The sequence below is a fragment of the Molothrus aeneus genome, chromosome 1 (assembly GCF_037042795.1).
Source record: "Molothrus aeneus isolate 106 chromosome 1, BPBGC_Maene_1.0, whole genome shotgun sequence".
Taxonomy (NCBI): domain Eukaryota; kingdom Metazoa; phylum Chordata; class Aves; order Passeriformes; family Icteridae; genus Molothrus; species Molothrus aeneus.
This window is the reverse complement of record NC_089646.1, coordinates 141530707-141544680: the sequence shown is the minus strand read 5'-3', so window position 1 is coordinate 141544680 and position 13974 is coordinate 141530707. Positions and strand designations below refer to the sequence as shown.

At 45.5% G+C, this 13974-nt stretch overlaps 1 protein-coding gene across 8 annotated transcripts in view; it reads right to left on the bottom strand.

Moving 5' to 3' along the window:
• The window catches only part of ZHX2 (zinc fingers and homeoboxes 2), a 74600-nt gene that overhangs the window by 32169 nt on the left and 28457 nt on the right, over nucleotides 1–13974 (bottom strand). For 6 of the 8 annotated variants that reach the window (XM_066566008.1, XM_066566030.1, XM_066565978.1 and 3 more), the window contains exon 2: nucleotides 10442–10503. The gene's annotated coding sequence lies outside the window, so the exon portion shown is untranslated. Of the gene's footprint in view, nucleotides 1–10437; nucleotides 10504–13974 lie in introns of all 8 variants that reach the window. The other 2 variants (XM_066566022.1, XM_066566014.1) reach the window with 2 other exon arrangements.

Sequence of the window (13974 nt, the reverse complement as noted above, 5' to 3'; positions counted from 1 at the left end):
AGGGGATGCAAACCTGACCCCCAGCCTACCCTATCTCCTTCCTGTGCTCAAACCCACTCTTAGGAATCCCCAAAGGTGATGGAGGTTATGGCAGGCTCTGAAAGCTTTACACTGCTTTTAACACACAGGGTGTACCTCTGATTTCACTGCCACCTCTGGCAGTCAGGGCTAGCATGAGCCTAATGTATGCATCAGGAGTTTGACCAAATGACACCATTACTCATCCAGACTCAGCTGGAAAGAGATTCTCAGAGATCCTCATGACATGCACAAAATGCACCCTTCAGATTTTCACACACAGCAAAGGAAGGTGCTTCTGGATCTTCTCTTACAAAAAACAGGCAGAATTTGTACAGTAACAGATAAAAACCTACTGCTGCCACAGCCCTACATGTTACACTACCACTGCAAAGATTTCTTTCTTTATGAAACATTCATAAAGAAGCAACACTTACTAATAAGGGTGTGCTCCCTTCCACCCCATAGGCACATAAGGGCTGCTTCTCACCTACTCACAAGTGCTTTCCCCAGTGCTTTGGGAGTATTTTTAGAGGGCTGATCCTGGCTCATTGAAGTCCTCTGAAATTTTGCTACTGACTCCAGCAGTAGCAAGATCAAAGAAGAAAGCTGCTTCTTCTCTGCACTCCTCCAGTATCAGAGGGATGGCCTGTCCATGGCCACTCAGAGGGCTCTTTTTTACTGAAGGTAAAACCACTGGAGATGTTGAGGAATACATTCAGTGGAGCTACAGATTTGAGCTCCGGGTGGAGGGAGCCTGAGGCAAGAGCTGGCAGTGACCCTTTGCACAACAAAAGGCACAGAGGACCCCTGTGCAGGCGCCAAAAACTCAGCAGGAAGAGCCCAGACTTTCATGCACATAGATTGTGGGGATGTAAAAGCCCAAGGATTCCTTTGTTTGATGTCCCACCTCCAGAGGCACCAGTTCAAGCTGTTATTCTGTTATTGCACCATGATTATTTTAAGAATCCAGACATCTGAGACTCTGCTGTGGGAAATCCTGGGTTGAGCTGGTAAGGAAGCCTGGTGTGACTGTCTGAGTGTGGGGAGGCAAGGGGGGCACCCCTCTGCCACTGGAACCACCTGTGGTGAAAGGGCTTCGGTGCTGTGAGTGCAGCTGCCAAAGCAAATCCTGCATGGTCAGACAGGAAAACTTCCTCAACAGGACAGCAAGGTCACATCAAGTTGGGAATCTACTGAATGCTTTATGGAAGAGCTAAAAAAACCCCAACCAGCTCCTCTTTGCATTCACATAGTCTATAATAGCTAATACACACTTACTAGATAAAATTACATACATAATGTAAGTAACATAAACCACATTTTAATCCTATATTAATAACAAAGACAATAAATGCAAGGCCATTCCCTGTCCAGCTAGAGGTCGAGTCTCCTCCTGTAGCAGGTGCTCTTTCCAAGCATTGCACCCCCTTGTCCTTCCCCACACACACTCAGAGCAGCATCTGAAATGCAGCTGCCCCAAGCACAGCAGGGTTTGATTCATCTGCTGCAAGCCTGGCTGGGTTTCAGAGCGTGGCAAACACAGATATCTGGTTTGAGGCATGCAAGGAAGAGGGTACTTGGAGAATGCAGACAGGAAACGTTCCAGATTGTTTATACCTGAGTCATAACTAATGCCGACAATGAAAACTGAGTCAGCTCAGAGACCACCACTGTGCTCAGTGCCTATGGGATGCTCCAGCCTGATGCCACTAACAGGGAAATTGGGACTAAGCACAAATTACCCATATAAACATCACAGTTGTTTCTGTGAAACTGTTGGTGATGTGATACCCCCACTGTATTTGCTGTGTTAGGAGACAGGAGCACATTCTCCAAACCACAGCAGACTCACAGGTCCAAGTGCTCCTGCTATCAAGACCTTGGGCTCCTGATTTCCAAGAAACATCTCCATGAGTGAGCAGCCACTAAGAAAACAACACTACCAAAAACTACTGATGGTAGCAAAAAGAAGGAAATGTCTGGAACAGGTGGAGATGGAAAGCTCCAGGAAAGTTCATTGCAATTTTTGTCACTTCCAATCTCTCTCCTTTCAATTCACTGAACTCTATTCTATCCCTTGATATTCTTGCTTATCAGGCAGACATGGAAACAGCAGTGCACCTTTGAAATCCACTGGGAGCAGTGAAGAGGAAAGCTAGCAAAGCCTGGTTTAGCTTTAAGGGGAGGGGATGAGGGTTCAAGTGAGGGGAGAAGATCCCAGGCTTGGTTAGATGGGGATTTGTGACAGACCACAGACTTGCAATGCAAAGTGTGTACATGGATCCCAAATCACAAAAAAAAAAAAAAAAAAACAAACCCAAAACAAAAACCCCACAAGCCTTGGGCTTCATTTTGGTGGAGTCCTTGTTACTGCAGTATCTATGAGCACTCACTTGGGCAAGATGTGCCCCCTGCTCCCACACAGGGCTTTCTGCCACCTTGGATTCACCTTTATCCTCAAGGGAGGGAAAGTCAGACATGCCTTAGTGCCTGTCACACCTCTCCAGACTACATGCAAGTCCCAAATTACTGTAAATTGAAAATCTGTATAGCACATTGCACCTATACAGGGAGGCTGAGTAGATGATGCTGAGCTGAGGACCTGACAGGTAAACTCTCTCACAGCAGTCTGTGTTCACTGTAGAGCATTTATTTCCCCTCATAAATCACATTTCAGCTTTTCCAATCCAACTCCTTTGCACATCTACCCAGACAGAAATACAGGCTCCCACCTTCTACTTTTTTCCCCTCCTGGGGAACAGCTTTCCAGACCTGCCACCCATCCCAGCACTTGAGAGCATTATCCACCAAGGACTCCCCCAAATCTCTCAGCACCAGTCCTGCTCCACCACACAGACTCCTGGCAGAGCCATCCCTCCCCAACAGCCCACAGCTCCCCTCTGCTCAGGGACAGGGACAGCAGAGCTGGCCTGACCTTCCTGGCTCCCCCATCTGCTGCCCTGTCAGTATTTTCACTATCAGCCACACATAACCTGGGGCCATTTCTCTTAGCATGTAGCCCAAGCAGGATTGCTATTCTGCAGCACTTGTCTCTGTATCCTTTGCAAAATTGGGCCATTTGATGAAAATTTCAGGTAGAAATGTTATTTTTGTACCTTCTTGCAACAACTCCTATTTCAGCTACTCACCCCACTGCCTTTTGACATTTATAAGCATCACTGCTCAGACCTCTACCCTTGCCAGTCACCTTCAACCAAACCCTTCCCACCTCCTCCCAAGGAACAGCTCCACAAGTTCCCTTTGGTCAGGGCATTTGGTTCAAAGCTCTCAGCCCCCCTGTCCCCCTGAGGTAGCCTGATCACATCTGCTAACAGAGCAGTATTCACCTCCTCCACTCCCCTGGTAATGCCAGTTTCATCCATCTGCTTGTCAGCTTCCCCCACAACAGCCACTGCCTGTCCCCACCCATGCGGCCCCTCCAGCATGGCAGGAGCTCCCACCATCCCACTGCAAGCCCAATGGAGACCCACACTTGCTATGAAAACATGAAAATTTGGGTTTTGCAGCGTCAGGTGCTTGGTGGTAGAAAACAAAAAGGATTTCTTCCCAGACCTCTCAGGAAGCAGCAGCTGAAACAGGTGGCTGCAAGCATGTGCTGCTCTGTGGCTGTCACCATCCACCAGAGACCCTGCCTCCATCACAGCTCCTGCCATATCCTGGGATCACCTTTGGATTAGATGAGGTTGCCATCAGTTAGGAGAGGGATTCAAAAAGACATGCAAGAACTTAGCAAGAAGTATGGGATGCAACTCAGAAGGATTTTTTAAAGAACTGCCTAACACACCCATAGTACTTGCTGTATTACTGCAGCAATAATATTATCACTCTAGTTTTGGTCATGACAACACACCTCCAGTGTAAACAGGAAGGAAAGCCTTAATTCTGTTCCTGGCTTGCTGGAACAGTTTAGACAAATCTTTAGCACCTTAGTTTACATGCCTGGGGACTGGTTTTGTATATCCTGAGCTGTTAAATCCCAGATGCCCAGCTGTGAGCAATGTGTAGCAGAGATTTGCTGTGCTGCTTTGGAAGGGCCACCTGACACTGTGTGACCAGAGCAGTGTGACGAGCAAGGACCTTCTGCAGCCTGGAACACTGTTATGGACCACTACAGAAATTGTACAGGTCATCTTTGGTCAGGGTGGCATTCCCCCTGTCCACTTTTCCCCCATCTAGTTTATGGCTCAGAGTCAAATGGGAGAGACAGACAATTCTGAGGGCTATGCTTGTGATCTGCCTCAAACATCTGTCCAAAAGCAGGGTGAAACATCTCTGCAAATGGTGCAGTCTTCCAACTGATGCTGGAAGTGGTTAGACAGCTACTATAGAATAAACACTTAGCTTATAGGCAGCTGGGGTAAAACACATCCTAATCCATCTCTCCAGGTTTACTTTCACTCATTTATAAAATGGGGTAACAGCAGCATCCCAGAATCTCAGAGTGAGAGGCTGAGCTCATGGATCCCTGGGTCTGGGCCAGCCACCACATATGGTACATGATGGAGGTACAAACAGCCTCAGACCCACCTGCACAAGTCACAACCCTCAACACCCTGCCCTTGCCCTCAGGAAATAAAGGTGTTACCTTCCAAATAAGGTTTCAGTACAATATTAAGGAATGTGATGTGAATAGAGACAAAGTGTGCAATACTGAAGTTAATTCCTATTTCACAGGAAATAGGGGCTGGAAGGGAATCCCATGAGAGCAACACATTTATTTCATTATTATATCACAGACGACATTAAGCATCCACTGAGTCCCTCAAGGCAGAATTCTTGCATAAAAAGCATCCTCATTTACCAAGTATGATAGAACCTGCAACTGTTCTATAAATAAAGGTTATTTACAAAGAGCTGTTAAATATTTATTTTTCTCTGGAGACTGAGTTCTCTGTTCATTTGTCTCCGCTGAAGAATCATTTGGTATCAGGGAGCAGAGGAGCTCACCTAAAAAAAGACTAGGAATCTGTCCAGAGCCTGATCCGGACACAGCACCAGCCTCCTCCACAAGCTGGCAAGGAAAAGCATCCAACCTGACACAGAGGGAACACGAAGCAAACAAAACAGGAATGAGCTCATTGGGGAGGCAGAGGTAGAAGAAGGAACACCAGTGATACAGCAGTGATTAATAAATGCTATCACACTGCTTTGTCCTTACAGGGCTGCCTTGGCACTGCACATTGAAAGAAGTGACAACCTTCAATTGTGAAGAGTAACTGCAGATTTGCATTACATTTGCTTTGTGTCTTAGGAACAAGAATACATCTCTCACAACCAATAAATTAGTGATTTTTTACTTGGGTGTTTTTATTTTTTAATTTTCTGAAGCTGACAGATCAGGGTGGGGGACACATGACACAGGCTCAACCAAAAAAACCCATGGCTCTGGAATAGACTTCACTGCTAACCCTTTGTAGTAGTAACTGTAATAGTTCTTACTCCAGCTTGCCAAAAGCTGTTTTAATTAAATATTAAAAAGCTATTTGTTAAAATAACGTTTCCATAGCAACTAGAGAAAGCTAAAATACCCTGGTGCTTCTGACTCACAGCATATTAATCAACCAGCAGCTATTATATAATGAGCACCTCCCTGCAAGCACCAGCAGGAGCCACGGCACCGAGTGCCTGAATGCAGAGCTGGACTCTGCTCTGTGTTTGCTGCCTGCTCCCAGCACAGACCTGGGGAGTTACCTGGGCTCAGCCCAGCAATCACATGCCCAAACATTCTGGGGAAGCCATGCTGGAGTCCCCAGGGTCAGTATGTCCCTGTGGGGCACAGAGGGGGTGGCACTGGGCAAGGGGAAGCTCTGGTGAGGGTCACACAGACAGTGGCCCCCACGGGCCTGCAGCAGTGAGGGGCTGAGGTGGCTCCTTCCCAGCAAGCCCCAACCACCTACCTCCAGTGCTTGTCTTGCAAATGCAGCGCTCATACCACATCTATTTCTCTAATTTATTTAAAGTTTTTAAACATTATTTGAATTATTTTTTGTAGCAAGCACCTTCCTACTATTAGGCCAACTGTGCAAAACTGAGGAGGTGATTAAATCTTGCAGGGACAAACAAGCTCTGCTGCTCAACCAGAAAAGCTTATTTCACAGATTCAAGAAACAAAACAAAACAAAGAACAGCAAACAACCACTCCCCCCTCACATCTAATGCCCCCAAAAGATGAAAAAACCCTTCTATTCTCTATCCATGCAGCACAACAATGGCAGCCTCAGCCACCCAGCAGGTAAAGCTGCCCGACCTGGCTGCTGCTGGCCCTTGCTGCCAGCCTTTGGGAGGCTTTGCCCCAGGACACAGCTTGTGTTAGAGCAGGGCAGTGTCCCCCAGTGCCTTGTCCATAGGAGCATCACCACATGGTCTGAAGGGATGGGAACAACTGCAAAGGGAGTTGAGCAGTTGAGGCCAGAGCAATATTACCTCAGGGGAAGAGTACTGGGATGGAGAAGTGCAGGTACACTAGTCAGATGGAGTTGGAAACCACTTTCCTCCTCCTCAGTGACTCAATTTTTTGCTTTTAAGCCCCCTTCCTCCTTTCTTTCCAATGGAAGAGAAATATCTAACCACGCAGTTATTAGCCAAAAGGAATGTAATGAATATTACAGCATCTGTATGCCAGCTTTGGTTTCCTGCTGCTTTGTTTGGATGTCACAGACTGTGGCTATGACAACCACAAGCAGTTATTGGACTGATGTCATTTGTGACATCATACTTAATGGAAAAGAAAAGGAAGAAGAGACAGTATCAAAAATAAGAAGAATAGAGCAAGATCCCAAAGGACCACCACACTGGGGCTGCTGGAGAGCCAGGGAGAAGCAATCCCATCCTTACCAAAGCCCAGGCAGCACTCAGCTCTGGGGAAAACCTGCCCTGGGCTGTGATAGAACTGCAGATTTGCAGTTACATGAATGAAATCCTCTCACCCCTTCTCATCTTGGAGCTGTAATGGAGGCTTTTGGCTGAGCCTCATCTCCCCTGACTAAATTTCTCCTGCTCTCCAACCAACTTCTCCTCCACATCTTCCTCCTTCAGTTACAACAGTATTCCTCTCCTTTTAAAAAATAAAACAATCTGTCCAAAATTTCCAGACAGTCGCCTGATCAAGCACTGGTGGGAGAATGAGCGTTGGTTTTGTGAGGAGTGCACTGTCTGGAGAGGTGGCTTTGCTGGTGACAAGTACAAGTGACAATTTCAGGGCTGCTACACCTACAGCCCCATCTCTTGCCCCGTGTAAGAGCAAGGAGGTAGCACCACTGTTGCATTTGGCAAAGCAGTTTCTGTACACAGTTCTGGCATCCCTTACATACTGTTGTAATTTTATCTGCAGAAAATGCTTCCAAATTCACTGCTCAAGCTCCAAGAAACAAAAATAACCCCAAATTCATCTAAATCTCATCTGATAAGAGAACAGTTTACAGCAACAAGTATATTTTTTTGAAGTCATACATCCAGAAGCCTTGACATTAAGTGAGTTAATTATTCCAAGCTACTACTGCCCAAAGGACACTTTCTCTGTCCTCCTGCTCCCCCACCAGACCTGCTGTGCCTTTGTAGTCCAACACTGCAGCCTGCCCTGGGCATCCTGTGATCTGCAGGATCTCACCAACCTGTCCTGACACAGGCCATCCTGGGGAGGGAGAGCAGCCACAGAACCACCTGAGGATGCTTCTCCCCAAGCACCTACAGCCTGGAGGGACCCTCCCCTGCATCCTCCCAGGGCTTGGTTCCCCACCAAGAGATGGCTCTGCCATCTCTGCAGAGAACAAAAGTTCATCAGCTGAATTCTGCCCATAATAAAGTGGGTATTGCTTTTAAACAGCAGGACAGAGATGCTGCCTTACAAAGGGATGGTGAATTAAAGCCTCATGGGTGAAGCAACCACCACTCACAGCTTGCTCCTAACTGTCCCCAGGCACACTGGAAGTGTCAGGAGCTTCCCAAACCTTACCTAACAGCTCATAACACATCTCTTGGTCAAGGCCCCTCTGCAAGGATGTCAGTCAGAGCCACCCCAAGCCCCTGTTGACACCCACACTGCCACCCCTCACCGGACACAGGCACCTCTGGGAGCAGCTACTGGCAAGATTCAGCTCCAGCTGCTGGCAGTCAAACAGAGAAAGGGAAATGACAAGAAAGCCTCTTTTTCCTTCTCTCCATCAGTTCTCTCATAGAACAACTGAAAGATTTTGCAGGGCAATACTGCAAGAGGATAGAGAGAGCAGACACAGAAGAGCCAAATTCTTCTAGCCCTGGGTTTTCCTGAGCTTCTGAGCAGGAGGGAAGTTTCTCAGTCAGCACTGTCCCACTGCAGCCACCTCATGCTCCCCAGCTCCTGTCATGCAGCCACAAGAGAAGACAGGCAAATGGGAACTTCCAGTCTCCTTTCACTGCTGAGCTGTGACTGGGTCTTGCTGCAGTAATTTCACAGCCATCTGAGATCCTACACCAGCTGCCTGGGGAGCTTCCAAGGCGGCCACTCTTGGCTTTATCTCTCATCCTCTTAACACAGCTATAATGTATCAGAGGCACCTGTGGATTACATGCCTGTATCAGCACTGCTGTTTTACTTTGATTTAATGACACAGACAACATCTATGTGGCACCAGCAAGTCCTTCTCTGAGGAGCAGGTCCCCATGCTCAACCCCTTTGTGGAACCAACCACCACAGGGGTGCATTGGGATGAAGATTCATAAGGAACTGAGAAAATGATTCCCAGATTTCAACACTCCCTACCTAACAGAAAAACAATTGAGCTTTGGTTCTGAGATGAGCAAAGGGCTTTTCTAAGCTGTGGAGATACTTTGGATATATACAAAGCACACTTCTGCTGATTTTTTTTTTTCACTTAAATTAGTATCTATTCATCACTATGAAGCCAACACAGCTGTAAAGAAACAGAGGCCAGAGCCCACCCTGTGCAATGCTTTGTAAGTGACTCACAAAAAATAAGCCCCACAGCTCAATTAGCAGGTCTTGTGTGGCAGTCTAAACACCAAGGAGTTAGAAGAAAACATGTGTGATTCAAAGAAAGAATATGAACCGTGGACCTTACTGAGGGAGATCAATACAAAACACTGTCATCATTTCACATCCCCTTTTTCTCCAGTTACTGCACTCATTGCCAGTAACCTTGATAAAGGGCTGAAAGAAGGATTAAATTTTTTTGCTTACCAGTTTCTGAATGCTTGATAGGTGTTTATTAGGGAATTTTCACCACATCTTTACCAAACAGAGATGGACTCAGTTTTTCTCCTTTAACAAAACTAGCCCTTTCTTTTTCAAACTGATTTCAATTTGGGGTTTTATTCTGCTCTAGCCCAAATAGATTTTTGTTGTTGTAACAGAAAACAGGCTTAAGCCACTGAAATTAAAATAGAAACAAAACTCTGCTGATGTCCAAGTAACCACAGATTGCCATCACCACAGAACAGGGTAAAAACAGGAGTTGAGCTGATTATAAAAGCCTCAAAAAAAACCCCAAAAAAATCCTTATTCTACCCTCTACTAATAAAATTTACTTACAGAAAGCAAAGAAGTCCAGAACAACAGCATCCAAATTTGAGCCCTGTTATCAAACCTCAGAGCAGCTGCCTCAGGAGCCCACACTGTGCCAGGCACACAGCCAAAAGCTCCAACCAGGCTTTCCTGAGGTTCCTTTAGAACAGCACTGGCTGGCCCACCTGGAGAGCTGCAGAGTAGCCACAGCTGCTGGAAATCCCAGCCCACACCCTCCAGCAATGCATAGGGAAAGGTTGTAGGGCAGCTGCTCTTCAAATATACATTTTCAATTGGTTTTTTTTAAAATATATATAGAAGCTCCTGGCTAAGGTGCTTTGAAGCAAGTGTGCAGGTGCCTCTTGTGATATAAAACTTCCTTCAAAGCTATTTTATCACATCAGGGAACACCCAAATATTGGATAGTTTCCTGTTTTGATGACAAGGCTGTGGTGCTGTCCATACACACAAAAACAACATCATAGCCAATCTGTGCTCTTTTTCCATTGCAAATGATGCAAGCTTACTTCCCAAGGAATGCCTCAACTCTTCAGCAAGATTCTGTCTTTCCATAGCTGGTAAAGCTTGAAAACAACAAACAAGCTTCAGATGGTGCTAATGGTCCATTCTGCTAACCATATTCTGAATTAAATGCATTCATGTGGTTTATATCTGTAGTGAGATAATTATTCAGCCTATGTGGTAATGCAATGCTGACTTTATTTTGTGGGCTGCAAAGAGGTGCCAAAGGCACTCAACTAGTTCCAAAAGACTGGATTTGCTTGCTGTAAACATTTCTTGAAATGTCTTTAAAAGAAAAAAAAATGAGAAGATTCTCCTTCTCTTTGGGCAAGCTTGGATTTCTCATGTAAAGGAAAATGGAAAGAAAAACCTACTCACTCACAGCACTTGATTTCTTACATCCTGGGAATCCCTCTGAAGATGAACAGTACGTCTGATACCTACAAAAGTAGAAAAAAACATGTAAGTCAGGGAGAAAAAGAAAAGAGAATAGCAGCCATCCCTTCTCCTTTACAACTGGTAATTTAATTTTTTCACCAGCACCAGGAATGCCAGCAGGAATTCCAGCAATTCCCTTTTCCACTGACCACCACTGACAAGCAATTTGAAAGATTTGGTCCTCCAGCCCCTTTACAGTAACATAATGAACCTTGGGAGCCTGTCAGGAGAAAAAAAATCCACATTTCTTAGGCCAAGCAGACAGTGGAGAGTGCTCACACTGATATCCTGAGATACCACCACTGTGGTTTGCACTGGAAATACCCACAAAACATCTGCTGCAGCTGCCATGCTCCAAACAAACTCTTTGGCTACTGGGAACTTCTACAAAATGCCATCAAAATCGTCCTTCTCCTCCTTAAAGGGACTCACCTGCTGTCTCCCAAAGCTAAAGTAGGCTTTCCTCATTTTTGCTTTATTTTTTTTCCTCCTAAGAAAACAGGAGAGGAAGGTTTCGCTTCAGCAGCTGCAAGAGCAGAACTGAATAGAAAAATATTCCCCTTTGGCAGTGGCTGTACACACACCTAAGAAACACAGTGCCTGCAGGTCTGCAAGAATGGTTAAAGAGATAATAAACAGCCAAGGGACTGCTCTGAGTAAAAGAAATACAAACAGAAAACCACCTCACAAGCCCCCCAGGAAAAGAGGCAGAAGCTTATTGATTGCCTCAGTAGGACTGTGAGCACAAGCTGCACTTTCAGCTCAAGCTGAAATATTTGGGTTTGAAACTCCAGCCTCCTGTTATCTGGCCCGAGGAAGGTCGGCTGACAAACCCAAAAGAAACCACCTGGAGTCTTTTGCTGCTTCCCAGCAGGTTAGGTTGGTATTTTTTTGGATCTTTTCAAAGGAAGATATGACTTGATTTCCTGAAAGAGCATGCTGGCTACTGGAGGAGCTGGGAAGCCAGAAGCTATTACACAACCATAACCATATTTTAGGAGCTTAGGCTAGAAAAAGCTGCATGTTTATTCACAGATAAAAGGGAAACTGCTTCCCGCTTCGCTCCATCTAGGAGTAAGGCAAAAACTGCTAGTTTCACTGAATTGTAAAAGAGAAATAAAACACATGGGATAGCTGCAGATTTTGTGCAGCTATTTATACCTCCAACACTTTGGGACCCAGCAGGCCACCTTCTGCTGCTCTTCCTCCCTCTTTTGGGTCAAATTCTCCATTCTCATATGGTAGGCTTACGATGAAGATGTTTCTGTATTTAATGGGTTTCGTCCAGTCGTATTTTACTAAAACTGCTATCTGAAATTCTGCTTTTTCAGTGCTCTGTCCAACACACAAAAGTGACCCTACAGCTTCCCAACAGAACTAAATCTAAACCTGTGAATAAAACACTTCTAAAGAACAAGGAAATCACCTACAGTCCAACACAGCCCTGTCCTTCCCCGATCTCAAACCTCTGCCTAGAATGTTAAGTAAGATAAATATGTCTGTGTATGGTGCTGTTGCTTGTTGGGACTGTATACTGACCCTCACAATTTTTGGTACTTCTCCTAAAGACCCAGCTGGTGAAGCTTCTGCAAGGATCTTCTCCACTTTTGGAAGCATAAAGCAGAAAGAAATCTTCATCCAATCCCTTGCTGTTGTAATCATCCTGCACAATCCTCTTCAGAAAGTATACAAAAAGTTTCTGTCCCTCGTGGCTATGAGAATATGATTTTGGTTTAATATAACAGCCCAGAAACAAGTTGGTAATATGTGTGTGTATATATATACACACGCACACATACATATTTCAGATCTAACTATTTCACACTTCTGGGAGATCTGCTACTGCTTTTGAATGTTTGGAGTTAGGCAACAGTGAAATGAAGGAGTCACAAACTTGTTTGATATACAAACACCAACTTTTTCAACAGGTAGGTAATTACTATTGAAAACTCTTGCCTGAGTTTGCTTGTCTTGAGCATCCCTGCTGTGGGCAGCTCTTGAGCAGCCTGCCTTGGGGACATGCTTACTCCAAGGCAGCACAAGGCAGGAGAAGCAGCTTTCCTTGCCATGAAAACACCACTTTGCTGGAATGCATCACAATGCTGGGATCAGGCAAATTCAGACCAGACCTCCCCTCTGCACAGGAGGCATTCATACAGCCATCACCATTTCACCCACGTGAGCTGTGCCACACCAACACCCACAGAGCAATGGACAAGAGCTGGGGAGATCTGTATCTGCTGGCTCCCATGTGCTGTCATGGTGAGTACATGTACAGAACAGTCAATGGTGCTTTCTGAGTTACCACACACACTCCTGGTTGACAGGAATTGCCTGTTTGGGTGTTTACGTGGCCCACAGCATGCAGTGAGTAACTCCAGCTACCCCAGCCAATCTTCATTCTCTGCACACTGAGCAGGAGACTCAGCCACCAGCTGCTTCATCATTCTAGACTCTTTCCAAAAAAACATCTCATGGCAAAACAAAAGAAAATAAACAAAACAGCTTTTACATACTTTATAAACAGCAGCACTCCACATGGTTTCTGCAACCCAAACACTACAGCACAAACTGCCTGAAAATGGGATTATTTTGCTTTATTCACCATGGAGTTTTTTACAAAAAAAGAGATTGTCGAGATATCTTCAGAGAGCTAAAAGGCAAATCTTGAGCTGCTGTTAGACAGGGAAGAGAAATAATGGTACTTTTTAGATGCTTGACAGAAAAGTTCCTTTGAGACTCTCTCAACCTACAGAAACTATCAATTTTGCAAAAGCGTATTTTACAGAGAGAAACTGAATTGGAAGCCCTGAAAGCACCTGCTTTCCCAAGCTGTTCTTGAGATGAAGGAAAATAAACCCCACATTCCTCTCGATTTCTGTTCCTGAAGATGCAATTGGGTGGTTTAAATCCTGGGGTCAGCCCAAAGCATCCCCATGGAACAGGTCGTGCCAACTCTCCACAGCTCCAGCAGCTCAGGTGTTCCCCCCACAGCACTGCTGATCCATCAAATGCCCTGACTGCCCCAAAGCCCCAAACTGGTGGTACAGGCAATAGGTCAGGAAAAACCTCCTTCACTAAGCTAAGTGCCCAGGATGCTGCTTTCCTTTGCTGCTGGCTCAGCAAGGCAGGAATACAGCAAGGATGCATTCCCAGGATGCAGGGTGGGGCACTGGGAGCCACCCACCATGTCCCTGCTCCTCACTCCCTGGTGTTTGTATCATACTAGGCATTTATTAACTTTTCAGTGTAGCTTACACCTCTATTTCCCTAAAAAACACCATGATCAAAATTACCACCTTAGCAATGTGAATTACTCCTAACAGCAGACTAGCAATGCTGCTATGGAATTAAGCATGCACAGCTGTGCTGGAAATGGGGGGTTTGCAGCCTCTTGACTGCAGACTGTTATTACAGCATGATTAGCAGATACAAATGTTCTTGAAAGTCATCTCTCTCCACACACTGAAAAT